We start from the raw sequence: 14,804 nt of genomic DNA, 5'->3' as shown, positions 1-14,804 counted from the left end.
CCCCGCGCAGCCTCTTGCCCTTCTCTGTGTGTAGGCACATGGGGCTGCCAATACCTCAGAGCAACCTCCCCCTCCTCTCCCAGGCATTAAAAGACAGAGTGCCAGCAGCTCACCGAGGCACTATCAGTCACTGTCCACGTGCAGTTGTTTGTTTTCTTTCTCCCTTTGAAGGCAGCTAGATTCTAAGAAACCCAGACAGGCAGGGAGACAGGAGCACAAAAGGACCTTTTGCTTATCTCTGACCTTTCTGGCATGGACCCGTGTCGCAGGGTGGCCTCCAGGGCTCAGATAATGCAGAAGCTGGGATGCACGATTAGGCATTGAGGCCTGAAGACGCCATCTGCAATGGTCTGGTAAAGACCAGCAAAATGGCAGCGGAGAGAGAAAAAATAAATAAGGGAAGTCGTCTCTGCGATGCAGTGGAGAAAGGAAGGGGTGGGGGTCTGCATGCCCTGTGATGGGGCACTGCCCCGGGCACGGTGAGCGGGGAGGGCTTTGCTAAAGGAACGAGGGAGCATTTGTGGCCTTTGCAAGCTCCTTGCCTGCGAGCTGGAGTGCTGGAGAAGAGCTGCCACCATCTACACCCTGCTACTTGCAGAGCCCAGGGTGCCCTTGGTCCCTGAGGGTCGGCTGGCCGGCCGCATTTCAACCTTGCTCTGCCAGGGCAGGCGGTTGGGCAATGATCCGGGGTGAGCAGCCCACCTTCCTGCTCCCTGGACCCCTGCTGGAGCGGGCTGGAATTCCCTAATGCAGAGATTTCCCCCGAGGAAAATGTTTTTTCTTTACCTGCCCCGAAGTATATGTTGGGACAAGAGAAAGGGTGACCCCACTACCACTGCCTGTAGCCATCCCCTTTGGGCAGGAGGAGCGTGGATTCAGAACTGCCTGGAGGGGCAGATCTTGGCCTTGAACTTGCCTAGAAGATTGAGAGCTTATGGGAGAGAATTACAGACATGCGTAGCATGATTGCATATGGCTCATGTCTTCAAAAAGCAAGGCTAGAAACTCTGAAAGGTCTTGGGTTCATCCTGAGGCACAACAGGAACATTTTTGTGGGATGGGAAAAATGTTTCCTGCCCAGCTCCAATCCATGCCACAGCGTAGGGAGACCCGTTGCGGTAAGCCTGAGCTGCATAAACGAGGCTTAGACAGACAGAGAGGACCACAGGGTGTGTTTATGTCCAGTAGCCTCAGTAAAAATTCCCCTTTATCGTGATCACAGCCAAATCCTGCCTCTTCCACACCACAAAGCACAGTATACAGGCAGGACAGCATGACCTTGAGATGAACAAGGTGACACGGAGCAACTGAACAGAACACAAAATACATATATATTTATTTTCAGGTAGAAAATAAAGCACTTTCCCAGCTCTTTGGAGAAAAACATCCTCTAAAGTTTCTTGTTTTGCTGAGGTTTTTCTTTCTCTCAAGCCGTTTCCAGCTGTTGCTGTGGCGGGCGGAGGGACAGATCCCCGGTACAGATGTTTGCAGCTCCACCCTGCCAGTTGAGGAGTTGCACTTTCAGTAGCCATGTACCAGGGTAACGTGGGGTCAGCTGGGGTGTAGCCTGTGATAGTTATCTTTGTGGGGCCTTGAGAATATCATTATTATTTTTTCCCCAGCTTCGTTTTTCTCTCTTCTATGTTTAGGCGCTAGTGACCCAGCTCTGATTTCCTTTTCTAATTAATTGCAGTAGTCTCGGTTCCTGCACTTCACATGGTAATAAGCATTTCCTTTATTACTGCTATCACTGACTCAGTGTACCTGCTTGCTCCCTAGAACAGCTGCCTGAGCTGGTAACCGCTGCGCTGCACTGAGGTTCAGGAGATGTAGGTCTAGTCCATGCTTCACCCGTGTAAATCCTCCCTGAGCTCTGGGAGGTTTTCTGGCAACCTAGTTGTTGTACCCACATGAGGTGCTTTATAGTAACTTGGTTTATTTTACTTATATACTAATTTAAATATAGTTACTTAAATGGTATTGCTACAGCAATATCCTTTGCATGGTGAAAGGAGTAAAGCTGTTATCCAGAGATGGAGATGGAGCAAATGGAGAACCCCGCCTGATTCCACTTGCTCCTGCGCACTCCCTTGCTGTGGCACTACCCTTGGTGCAACTTTGCAATCAAGCGGATCTTGTCCCTGATAGAGCTGAAGTTAACCTTATCCAAACAGGGCAGTTAGCACAAGTTAGTTACCAGGTCCCTTTCCAAGGGTCTGATCCAAGCCATTCCGTTACAGGATGTCATTTTCGGGGAGAATCAGATCCTTTGCCTAAATGTTTATAGAGTTGTTTTGAAAAGATAATCTTGTAGCATCTTTCTTCTGGGAGTTTTCTAACATCTTGAAGGTCTTTAACACCATTAATGAATGAACACCATTAATGAATAAACAGCTAAATATGAATAGAGCAGGCTCATTGCCAGGTAAGTGCAGAATAAATGCATTTACCTGAACTCCACTTGTACACGTGTACTTTGGAATATCTGGCACCAGTTCCACTGAATTCAGTGGAGACTTATGTACTTCCCTCTGCTGCATTTTCACCATTATCTCGTTTGGCTGGAGAGAAACTGAGACATGTAGCGGCTGAGTGGTCTGCCTGGGCAACCAAGCAAGGCAGCAAAAGAGCGAGGAAATGAACCCTGGAGCCTTGATGCCAAGTTCTTGGCTCTTTCCAATACATACCTCTTCTTTCCTTTGTGAATATTTGTTACACATTTTTATTGCACACCATATTGGCTGGGGAAGGGGGATAATGCTCCTCATTCTCTCTCTGGGAGACTTGCTAAGATACCTAAAAAATAGATACTTTAAAATATAATAGATAATTAGAAAATTGCTGTGCTGATCAGACCTAAGGCTCCTTCAGCAGTGTCTTGTCCCCCAGAGAAGCCACTATTAGCTGACTCAGAGGAAGGCAGTAAGTAGACTAGGGATAATTTACCTCCCACAAGAAATCTTACTGGTGTGGTTTAACATCTCCTTTCAGGCTTTTTATAATACAAGATAGTCTTGATACCCAGAGACTGTCCAAGCCCTTCTTCTGGCTTGTAATCTTCCTTAGGAATCACAAGAAGTTGGCATCGCAGGCTCGAAAGGAAGCGGCAGGAGCCAGGACTGGTTGTTAGCTGTCAACCCCCCAAAGGTCATGCTTGGGTTGGTGCACTGAGAGGGACGAGGTAGGAGTGCTGCTGCAAATGGAAAACATTTCCATGCACTGCACTGTTGTCTCTAGGAAACCTTTCAAACACTCCCAGACCCAGCAGTTTGCTAAGGAGACTCGGATCTTATTCCTTTCACTACAGTTGCCAGCAAAGAGGGTTTTTTTCCAGTAGAATCTGCTCCTGCCTCCACTGCGCTGGTCACAGCTTTTGTTCCAGAATTAAGCCCTTCTGTATTCAGCTGTGCTTTATGCAGCAGAATGTTGCCTCATCCTTTCCTGGGTACAAGGGAGCTACCTGCTAATCCTGTGTGTATGAGAGGGGACTGACTGATTCCCCTGAGTGACCAAACAGCTGCATTTTGAACCAGGCAGCCAAGTGGTAACTGCAAATCTGCGTACAACCCTTCAGCCCTGGAGCGTGACCGCAGGAAAGGGGGTCTGTCCAAAATAGCAAGTGATGCATTGATGCCCTTGAGCAGAGCCAGGCGAGCCAACGGATTTCACGGGGGAGCCTCGGGCCTCGCAGGGGGGTGGCGGCACCGGTGGGTCTCCTTGTTGCCTGGCTGTTCGCTGTGCACAGCCAATACGGAGGAAACATCTTTCCCGAGCGGGTGCTGAAGGAGGGTCATGTTTTGTCCTCTCATGCCCCAGGGTCACCCCAGCATCTCCCAAGAGGCCACTCCCAGGATAGGGCAGGGAGATAAGTCCTCTTTCAGTAGCTGTTTCCTCAAGGGGAGCTTCAGCCTGGAGTCACTGGTTTCCTTAGCTAATGCCTTTGAATCGCAGAGCACAGAGAGATTTAAGTAGCTGTGCGGTCTCTTTATTGTCTTCTCCCGCCACTTTGAAATTGCTTATATCCCTGTCAAGCCTCCTGTTCTCTCCTGATCTGTAGCAATCAGGAGTTCCACCTTTTCTGGCAAGGAAAGCCTGGGGTCTTTTGGTGACTCTTCGAGGCAACTACAAACTGACAGCACTCCCCAGCCTTGCTGGGATCAAGATGGGAGCTGAACTCCTTAGTCACCGTTTCCCAGGAGCGGAGCTGCTGTGTCGGGTGTTTGACTGTCTCTCCCGAGTGCTCAAACTGTTGTCGAAAGGCACCTGCCACCTGCCACATCGCTACCCTTGCATTTTGTGCTATGAGGATGGATGGCCTGTCAGCTGCCAAACAGGGCAAGACCACACAACCGAGGCCAGGTCCTCCAGGAGACGATGGCCACATCATTTCAGATTGCCCTGGGGATGATGTGCATTCCCAGATGGCTGCTTTAAGGGAGGACAGTGAGTCTCATGAAGCCTCTAGTCAGAAAGCCAGAACTGTGCATTACATCGAGGACCACAGGATTATACCTTTAAATCAAACAGAATCATGTCTCTGTGAAATCTTCATCTTGGATACAGAAAAGGAGGGAGCAGGTTTTTAAAAAAGCTCCATTGTCACTGAGAATAATCCAGACCTTGCTTCTTCCACCACCGCCTTGAGACCGAAGGGATCTGCTGGCTGCTGAGCGCCTTTGAGAATTCAGCCCTTGATCTAGCTTTGATTTTTTCTTTCCTGCTCCCTCTTCTGTCTTTCTCTGGCCCTCTAAGCATGCATGCATCTTCCCAGTTCTGTCTCTGCCTGGGCTGAGCAGTCAGAATTTCTTGCCAATCTGATGTTTGCCTTTTCTGAATGCAAGAAGCCCCTGGGGCTCAGGTGGGAGGAGAAACAAGTCACTCTGCTTTCCATGGTGTGGGCCACTCCGAGCTCAGCCTGGGAAATGAAAGTGCCTTGGCTGAATCTGATGGGGCCATTTCCTCCTGTCACCTTGCCAGCTGAGCCTTACACATTTGTCACAGGATGAACAGAGTAATGCAGTTCATCTTGCTTGCTTTGCCCAGTTCTCTGCATGCTTCTTTTACGTGCTGTTTGCAACTCTCCAGCCTCTCCGTTCTCTCCTGCTTGCCCTGGAGCATTGGGTGATATAGTGGTATCACTCCTTTTCTTCTCTCTCGGGTCACATTAACAAGTTCAGGTTGGCCAGGAGACCAGGCTGTAACTGAGGAACCAGTCCAAAACACAGACAGAAGAAAAGCCAGAGGAGAGACTCCAGAGATCTCTGCTCAAAATCCGCACTGGCAGAACAAAGGCAGGGGCATTCCAGGTCACCAAACAGCAAAGCCAACGCAGCCCTGCGCCCGCTGGGCCGCGGTGACCTGCGTTTCCGTGTCCCCACGTTCCTCATGTGTTCCTCTATGTCACATGATCCAGTGATTCCCTCATAGGTTTTCAGATGGAAAGGACCATTCCTTTCCGGAGAGATCACATCCTCTGGCACTGCTGGATAATCCCTGCAGTGCCCCTGCGACAGCCGTTTACCTGGCTGCACATTACACTGTACAGGTCCAAAATGGAGCATCGCCAGTTCCAGCATCCCCAGCCTCTCCTAAAGCTGCTGGGCCAGCATCTTTCTGCTGATTGCAATGGGCTTTGGCTCAAATATATTAGGAAGGAGGGGACATTTTTATGGTAATGGCAGTTCCTAGTAGGCCTGGCAAGCCCCAGGCTCACTGCTGCCTGTCCCGCGCTGTGCAGATAATCAGTGGCTCTGACGATGGGGCAGTTCAGCAGTTCTGCACTTATCATTGCTCTGTGTCTGGACGGGCGCGGGGAAGACGGGCGAGGGCAAGGAGGCTCCCCTGCTGAAGAGGTGAAGAGGAGTCAACGATGGCAGTTTCTTCTGGAAGGTCCCCGTGTTTGTGGGGCTCTGGGAAATCACCCAGAGAGCAGCGAGAGAGTGCTCAGCACCTTTACAGCCCTGCATTGCTGAGCAGTGGAAAATATGTGCACGAGTGCCACACGGATCGATGCATGGAGAGAGCGAGCTGTGTCACAGCGTTAAGCCTGCGAGAACGTGCCTGAGCGGGCCTTGGCTGTGCCCGTGCCCTCCTCAGCTGCAGCAGTGCCAGCTCTGAGCCCTGGGGGAGTTTCAAAATACTGGCAGCAATGATGAGTTATTTAGTGTAGGCCATACAGCATATGGTAATTCTTGTGTCGGCAGCCACTCAGGGTCCAGTATATCCCCCAAAGGCTGCTTTCAGGTCTTCCGCTCCTGGAGGAGGTCTGGGCCCAGTCCCCAACACACGCAGCGGGCCGTTCACCATCCAGACATTACCACTTGTTTTGGGGACATGGTCTGCCAGCTCACCTTTTAAAAAATGCTCTAGAGCTACAAAAATAAATTCAGAAGCACTCATGCCTGCTTGCAGGAACCTATTTGTTTGTCAGTTCGTAGTGGGAAGGAAGCTCATATTTTAATTGCTACAGACAATATCCTGCCAGGAGTCTCGCTTTGGTGTTGCATTGCAGTAGGTCTGAATTTCTTTTGCCCAGGCTCTTGTAGTCAAGTGAGAACGACAGTAATTCTGCCTCACGCGTACTGGGCCTGAGCGCAAGCTGCTAACTGGGGCCAAGGGGAGGGGAGGACGAGGGTGCAGTGCAGTAGCATGTTACTCTTTCCCAGGGGCCCAGTTTGGGGTGTTTGACTTGCTTTCGGTGGTGGGTGCAGCTGGGGTGGCTAAGGCCTGGCTCTGTAGCAGGAATGGTTGAATAGGACACAGTACCAATTCTCCCAGCTGAGCACAGCCACGTAAACCGCTATGGTTTCAGCTTATGATGGCTTAGGAGAGGATAAATATCTTCTTGCTGCGATGCTGCAAGGGGGAAGGGTGGACAGGTAGGAGCAGTAACTCCTAGGCTGTAAGGCTCAGAGCAAATGCAAAGCAGAGGCTTAGGGCTGGAATGGTTAACGTCAGGCTACCACGAATGCTGGAATCAGTCCACCAAAGCTCTGCCCACATACAGTGGGGATACTCTTGTCCAGTGGTATGTATGCCTTTTACAGAGTGTATCTCATTAGCTGGTTGTCAATGTCAGTAATTACTGATGATATGAATGCAGAAGCATACAATAGATAATACATAACTACCAGAACTGCTGGGAGGAATACATCCATATTTTATTATGGATACTAGCATCTCAAAGGATTTGATCTTTATGAATCTGTTGAGACAGAAATAACTGATATGGGGATCACAAGCAATACAGTGACATTTGTGTCTTCGGGGAAAGGTGTTCTTTTGGAGTAGAGAAGGAGACTTGCCTTAGAAGCTGGAGGTTATCTTCTAACTATAGCCTGTGCTGTGGTGTAGATTGCATTTTATTTCCATTTCTTAATACAGGGGTGTAACATTCTCCCTCCCTCCCTACTTAAGTCACTGTGGTTTGTAGGTCCTTAAAGAAGCGCCAGGTTATTTTCCTCCTTTGGATCTGCAGTTCGAACTGGAGGGATGAGCGTACTTCTTCGCTGCCTAAACTAGAGAAGGACACAAACAGTGGTGCAGCCAGGCTGACAGCAAAGATGCTGGACTCTTGGGACTGTCCCCAGGGTTTCAGAGCTGAGGGTCTGCCATGCACAGAAAGTCCAAGTATGCACAGACACAGCAGCTGCTAATAATCCCACTGTGCTGTCAAAAATCCCCCCTGCCACAAATATAGCAGCCAGCAAGTAAAATTCAGACCCCGCTTTTCCCCTACGAAGGGAGGAGCAGAGGCAGCAGCACACGTAGACTCCCAGCCTTGCACTTTCTGTCCATATTACTAGAAGTTTTCCAGGCTGCAGCTCAGTCTTAAAGTGTCCATGTTGGGTTGTGCAAGAGCCAAGTATGGGACATGTTTTGGCAAGCAGGACGCGAGGAAACAGAGCTCCACTCACACGAACCCTGCCCGGGCTGTGCGAAGGGGAGCTTGCGTAGCACGGACGTGCCGGGCCTGATCGTCCCGGGAGCGTACGCAGGGCGCCCTGCGCGTGCAGGTACTCGTGATGGGGTCTGGTGAGCTTGGACGTGACAACACACAGCCCCGCGCACGCTGGCTGCATGGGCATATTCTGGCAGACTGATGCAGCGTTGATGCAAGATGTTTCCTTTCAGTTACACCAAGGGTGAACCAAGTGTAGCCAGCAAGCTCATGGTAAAGGTTTCTCGCCTGGAAGGGTTTACGTCTAGTTCAAAGCCCTTGCAGCGTATACTCAGCCCGGGCTGGAAGGGAACCAGCAAGCCAGGTGCACCACAAGTGGGGGAAGTGAGTGGGGTATCAACTGTTTTCTTTCTTCTCCCCCCAAAACTCTCTCTCTGACACACATACGCACAGCATAGTCCTCTCTTTTACACAAAACCCTCCCTCTGAGGAACCAGATCTAGCACAGACTCCCCTGATCTCATGAAAGTCCTGCTTTCCCATCGCTGGCCCCAGCCCAGAGGTTGTCCGCAGACTTTCCAGCTCAGCACGGGGCAGCGGGTAGCACGGCCCCTCCAAGCACCCTTCCACCCCGTCGCTTGGGCAGCAGCACCCCGTCCTGCACATGGTGCTCTCTGCTCCCATAAAGGGGACCCAGACCCAGCCTTGTAATCCAGACTCATGCAGAGACCTGCCCAGTGCCTATCCCTGCTGAACACTAGGCCAAGTCAAGAATAAAACCTAGCTGTCCTGACCGTCAGTCCCGCGCTTGGTTTGGCAGACTGCATTGCCTCCTGAATACTCCAGCCCTACTGCAGTGATTTCGCTGCCCACTTTGCCTAGGCAGGACCCTGGAAAAGCTAGCTGGTGCTCCCATGCGGAGAAGGGTTGGGACACAGAGGGAGGACACGCTGCAGACAATTTAACAGCGGATACTCCCTGCAACTGCTTGCAGCAGGAGCACCAAGCTCAGCTTTCCAGGCTTTTTCCTTCTCCCTGCTCCTGTTCCAGCTGGGCCAATCCCTCCTTCCTCATCACTTCACCCGGCACGACTGGTGCTTTCTTAGCTACAGCCATCACAAATTCCCTTTCTGCCCGCGCTGCTAAGAAGCTTTGAGCTGGCTCTGAGTGGCAGTTTGCATTGGCAAACAGGCACTAGGCACTGGGGTTGCCACATCAAATGAAAAAATATCATGCAACCAAAAATTCTTAGAAAAACCCAAACACGCAACTCATCTACAGAACAGGGTGCACAAGACGTAGGCAACAAGATCAATTCTGGGCAGGGCCGGAGAGGGCAGGAAGGATGGACAAGGGAAGGGTGTTGTAAAAAAGAAGTATTTTATATGTAAAATTTCAGGGCAGTTTTTTTAACAATTTGCATAAATTGGCAACCACAGATAATCCCCTGAAATGGACTAAATATATCTCTACCGGGGGCTTTCCAAGCACAGTTTGCTTTTTGAAATTTATTGGTTTCAGCTTTGCATTTTTTTCTACAATCTTTCTTTCTGTCTTTACCAGCTGAATTTGGCTGGTTTCTGAAATGCCTGATTTGGGAACAAAACTGAACATTCACCTGGGGATGGCTGACTACGGTACAAGTTTGAGTCAATGAAAATGTGACTTAATTTTAGATTTCGCTAGGAAAAGGGAACTAAGGCAGAAAAGCAGCTGCTAAAATGACAGATGAAGGCAAAATTGTTCTAATGCTTTTCATAAAAAGTCAGGTGAAACTAGTTTTAAATCTCTGTTGGCCCAAATTATTAGCTCGTGCAAACTGGCCGGGCTCCACTGGTGTCAAATCTGGCTCAAGTGCTCAGAAATGAAGATACTCCAAAGCCATAGCCACTTTTGGAAATTTTCTTCTAAATGATTTTTCCAAAAGACATAGTGAATTACTTGCTAAATCCCTATGTACAAATATGTCTCTTGCCTCCGTTCACACCTCTTTCCAATCACTTTTTTGTTCTGTCCTGCAAGCTACTTAAGCGAAGGACTCCTCTACATCCAGCGATTGCTTTCCTTTAATAATCTTAGTTAAGGAACAAATATTATTAAACTGATATATATCCCAGGAGCAGGCACACTCAGATATAAAAGTGCTGGATATAGCATAAACCCAAGCAGTATCAACAGTCACACTTTTATTTTGCTTTAAATAGACAATTGGTCCAAACTGTACCAAGAACCACTCTAATAAGGATATTTATTACGTTAGTAGAAAAGCTGTGTTTTGACCTTTGAAGCAGCAAGTTTTCTTCTTCAGAAGGCTCATATATATCATAACTGGATATATCTAAGCGTGTTGAGATTCAGTGTTTGGATGATATCACTCTGAACTAATTAGTTGTACTCAAAAGTCTGCCCAAGTCCGAGGAAAGGGAATGCAGTGGTTGCCAGTAATAGGAAAGCTATTAGGAAACATATCCCCTGGGTCAAATCCTGCAATGCTGAACTTGCACTCAACCAAACCTCCCTTCAAGTCAATGGAAGTATTTTTCTAAGTAAAGAAAGAGTAAGATATGAGAAAAGAGAGAGAACCAGCTATGGGGGGAGACAGCTGTCTTGTGTTTAAGCATGGGACCAGGACCGGGACCGGGACCGGGACCAGGACCAGGACTGGGACCAGGACCTCCTCGACTCTCCTGCCCCCTGAACCAGGGAATGACTGAATGAGGCTGGGAAGGTGACTTAGCTCCTCGTGCCTGTGGGCTCTGATTCACGCGCGCTAAAGCAGACGTCTGCGATGGGCCGACGTGCTGTCTCCCCGCAGCCATCTGCCCTGCTGCTGCAGTGCAGCAGACGAAGGTGTGTGCTCCAAAGCCCGACCTGCTGACACCAGTCCGTCTGTATCAGCAGCTTGTGTGTGTGAGGGACCATAAGCTGAGCCACCTCCTTCTACAGGGGCAGGGACGTCTGGTATCCACAGTGACACCAAACTACCAGAGCACGATTTGCCAGCCCTTGCGTGCCAGAGCCCTTATTCTTTCCTGCTGGGAATGGCTGCAATATTGCTCTGCTTTAGGGGAAACTGGATGTGAAATAGAACAGACTAAGATTTGTGAAGTGCTTTGAAACTCTAAACAGCGAGGGTAAAATACTGTCTTCGCTTTCTCTCACATGCACAAAATGGTACCTGTTTTTCGTTTTATTTGGGGGATTTCCTGCAGCAAATTATATAGTTACTTGCTCACCGGATTTCATTTTCAGGTCCTTCATGTACGTTAAGCAGTTTTATTTTGATGTCACTGATGATGCTGTAGTTACAATATGACCAAGAAAGAAGACGGCTTAGCTCATAGTAGATCAAAATTGGGTGAAACACAGCTATAAAATATACGACATCAGAAAGCAGTGTAGAAGAGATACTGATCCTTTGCTGACATCCTCTAGGGCCAGGCCCACTGCTGATGCAAAGTGACATTGCCAGCTGAAACCTTTCTTCAGAGACAAGCTTACAGAAATGGCCCTGATGAATAACGAGCCTGATAAATGGCTTTAATCTTGATCCAAGCCTAAGCATGATACCAGCTGACCATCAGCTGAGAATCAGACCTGCATCTACATTGCTCCTTTAAAAGCTCCAGCTGCTGGTGACTCTTTTTCATTCATCATCATACCAAAAAAATGAGCCCCTTTTATGATTCAGCAAAGAATAACATTGCTGGTCTGAGATCCTGGAAGCCTAGAAACCATCAGGTTTTTTATTTTTACTCTGAAGGAATTTCCTTTTTTAATATTGCTGTGCTGTCTACTGCCAAAGCCAGGAAGTTGACTATCTATGGACAACAGTGACCAAAATTTGGTTTTCCTGGAATTTTCTCTTTTCCCTCCGCACACCCACACAATAGGCTTTTCAGGATGCCTGCAGTCTGTAATTTGCCTTTCTAGCCTGATAATGTGGCTTGCAGAAGCACCAGTTCTGCCAAGTCATCATCTGGAAGGAACATTTTCTTATGCAACAGGCTTCATTTTCCCCCCTCCGTGTCCTGTGGCCCATGGTTGCCACCGAGTCCGGCTTCAGCCGAACGGGCTGTGTCAGAACCACCGTGCCGACACTGGGAAATGGGAGAAAGCCCATGAAGTCTGGAGTAGGGCCTGAAACTTTCAATTTCAAAAGACACAGCCCAGAAATCAGAGGGATGAAGAACTCAGTGCTGTGGTTTCCCTTTGCCTGATTAAAGAAAATAGCTGCTGTCTATTTTTACTAAAAATGTGGGACATGAGGCCCTTTGCTGTCCTTGTACAAAGTGGGGGATGCTGCTCACAATGGAAGAGTGGGGGAGTGGAGCAGGGGAGATCATCCCAGATTAAAACCAGCCGCCTGGTCCACAGAAATCTTCCCCGTAGATTCTTCAGTTATTTCTTCCCTCCACAATTACCAGATTTGTTTGGAAGGTGAAAGAAAGTTAGTTGGGAAATGGATTTGGGAATCCCATCTCACCTAAAAAAATTCCTCTTTTTCATTTTAACACAGGGACGGGATCGATCTCTTCCTTTTTCTTCAGTTCATTATCACTGTGCTGCATGGTATTCCCAAGGCATTCAGCACAACAGATCAACGATGATGGCACCGTTAAGAATATGTAGCTAGAACATGTCTACACAGCCAGTATTCTAGCTGATTCAAGAAAGGTCAGGAGAGGGAAAGAGATCTAATGGGCAGTGAACTATGTACCTTGCAGAAAATGAAAGCCATCTGTGCAAGTGTAGAAATAGGATTCCAGTGCGTGAAATGTATTGAGTGTTATATACGTGACCTTTGCGTCCACTGTCATGAGTAGTATTTTGAACTTCTAAACCCGATCAAAAAATTTTTTTCATTTTCAAAAAAACAACACCTGAACACAGAGAACAAAGACTTCAGTCTTGTTTTGCTTATGCTTGAATATTAACTACGTATGTTTGTTCTTGATTAAAAGACTGTGTTTTTAGATGACTGAAAATATAAAAAACTACTGAATGTGTCGAAATGGCACACACACAAGTGACTTGTGGGGGGAGTAACTTATATGGCAGATCACTCAGTCGCTAACTCCTTCGGGTCTTTGTTCCTTAACTCAAAAATGGGTATAAGTGTATATACTGAGGAGTACTCCAGCAGAACTCACAAGAGATGTTCCAGTTGCGTCCCCCAAAGTCCTCAATTTCTACCAATTCCATTTCTCCATTCCATTCTGAACACGAATAGCCCTCTCTCCTACGATTCCAGGTAGGGAGTGTTGCTATGAGCTGAATTTCAGCTTATTTCAGTCTGATTCCCTTTATCATCCTCAGCACACCTAAAATGGTCTTTGCCCAGTAACACTGCATTATTACGTAGAATATATTGCCCTGAGCAAAGAAGTGTTACAGGAGTGTCTGTACTACTGAGATGCTTCATGCCAGATGATAAGGCAGTCAAAATTGGCAGGGAATAATAAAAACTAGCAGAGTGAGAGAAGTATGTAATCTAGAAGGTATTTCCTACCTTGAACATTTATGATTATAGTTAATCATTTGCTTCTACTGCTGCTGCAATTGCCACAGTACAGCACCATCCCAGTGACAGAGGGTTATATGGCCCAGTCATCCTATTCAGATACATTCCCTTTCACGACCTGTGTGAACTTTCATAAAAATGGACCTCCCGACCTAAGGTTTCTTCCGTATGTTTTCAATTTAATGAGGAATTTTTCATGTGTAAACTTGAAGGCAATCCATTACCCCGGTCTTCCACTCACAGAATCTGTTGTACATTTTATAGACTGTTTTCTGGGTCTTCCTGGTCTTCTGTTGATAAAAAGTGACTGTAAGTCTTTACATCTGACACACAAGTAATCCAGAAAGTGGGAGTGATTCCATGCTCTGCTTGGAAAATAAAATATTTTGAAAAGAGGACATTAGGAAGCTTTAGAAACTGGAATTTGGGCATGTAAGATGTACCCTCAAGCATATTCAAAGAAGGAAAGTCTGACTGAACTGAGTTGACTAGCAAAGTTAGGACATCTCAGTTTCTGTAGCCAGTAACACGTTAGAGAGCAATGTGGCCAGAATTATATCCAGTTGCCTTTAATCCCCATACCAGAAAGCAACTATAGCAACTAGAGGTGGGCTCAGGTACCAGAGCAAACCTAAGCACGTACTTCCGGACCTGCAGTGAGCCACCTCAGCCCCACTGGCACCGTGCTGCTTACCTGGCATTACAGGGCCAGTTCTTCGTTATCGTGTCCGTTAGAGCTGTGCCTAGTGTTCCCATTGAGGATGGGTACTGTGCTGCGGAAGTCACAGTACAAGCTTATTTGGAAGACTGTGTTTTCCCTGAAAAATTGGAAGAGTAAACAGCTGTTCAGTACACCATTTGCAAAGGCTAGTATTTCCAAACTATTGTTAATTATTTGAAAAAGCAGCAATGCCTGAAAAGCCCTTATCTCCCCAGACACTGAGGTTGCTATCTTCAGTGGAGCCACACCAGTAATAGCATGAGGGTAACTTTTAGAAGAAATCAGGCTCAGTACGGACCTGCTCAGGGCATGCACAGGGCTGATTATTTTCATAGCCTTGAAGGATTCTGGGCATTAAAAAAATAAATAAATAAATAGTGAAGTTGAAGGAAGAGGTAGATGGAGGTGGAAACCTTCCTGTCAGTTGCAGGACTGTCCCTTTCGGAGTGGCTGGCCGTGCCCTGGGCACGCAGCTGGCTCTTCTGACAGCTTGGCACCGCCTGGACACGCGGGAGCGCCCCTGGAAGTAAAGGGGGTGAAAGACGGGGCGATACCGGGGGGCGGCGCGGACCATCCCCGCCGCCGCTCCCTCCAACATGGCAGCGCACCCGCGGCCGCCCCACGTGCTAGCGGCGCGCCGGCGCGCCGGCGCGGGGGCG

The 14,804-nt window shown here is 48.2% G+C and overlaps 1 long non-coding RNA gene across 1 annotated transcript; it reads right to left on the bottom strand.

Annotated features, from left to right (window-relative positions):
• Nucleotides 1-13,582: 13,582 nt before the first annotated feature.
• LOC112990172 (uncharacterized) lies at nt 13,583-14,770 on the bottom strand. Its single transcript, XR_003261010.2, has 3 exons — nt 14,444-14,770; nt 14,119-14,242; nt 13,583-13,789 (listed from the first exon to the last, which is right to left on the bottom strand). It is a non-coding gene; the product is annotated as an uncharacterized LOC112990172 (long non-coding RNA).
• Nucleotides 14,771-14,804: the final 34 nt, after the last annotated feature.

This window comes from Dromaius novaehollandiae, chromosome 27 (assembly GCF_036370855.1).
Source record: "Dromaius novaehollandiae isolate bDroNov1 chromosome 27, bDroNov1.hap1, whole genome shotgun sequence".
NCBI lineage: Eukaryota > Metazoa > Chordata > Aves > Casuariiformes > Dromaiidae > Dromaius > Dromaius novaehollandiae.
This window is presented reverse-complemented; position numbering and strand designations above follow the sequence as displayed.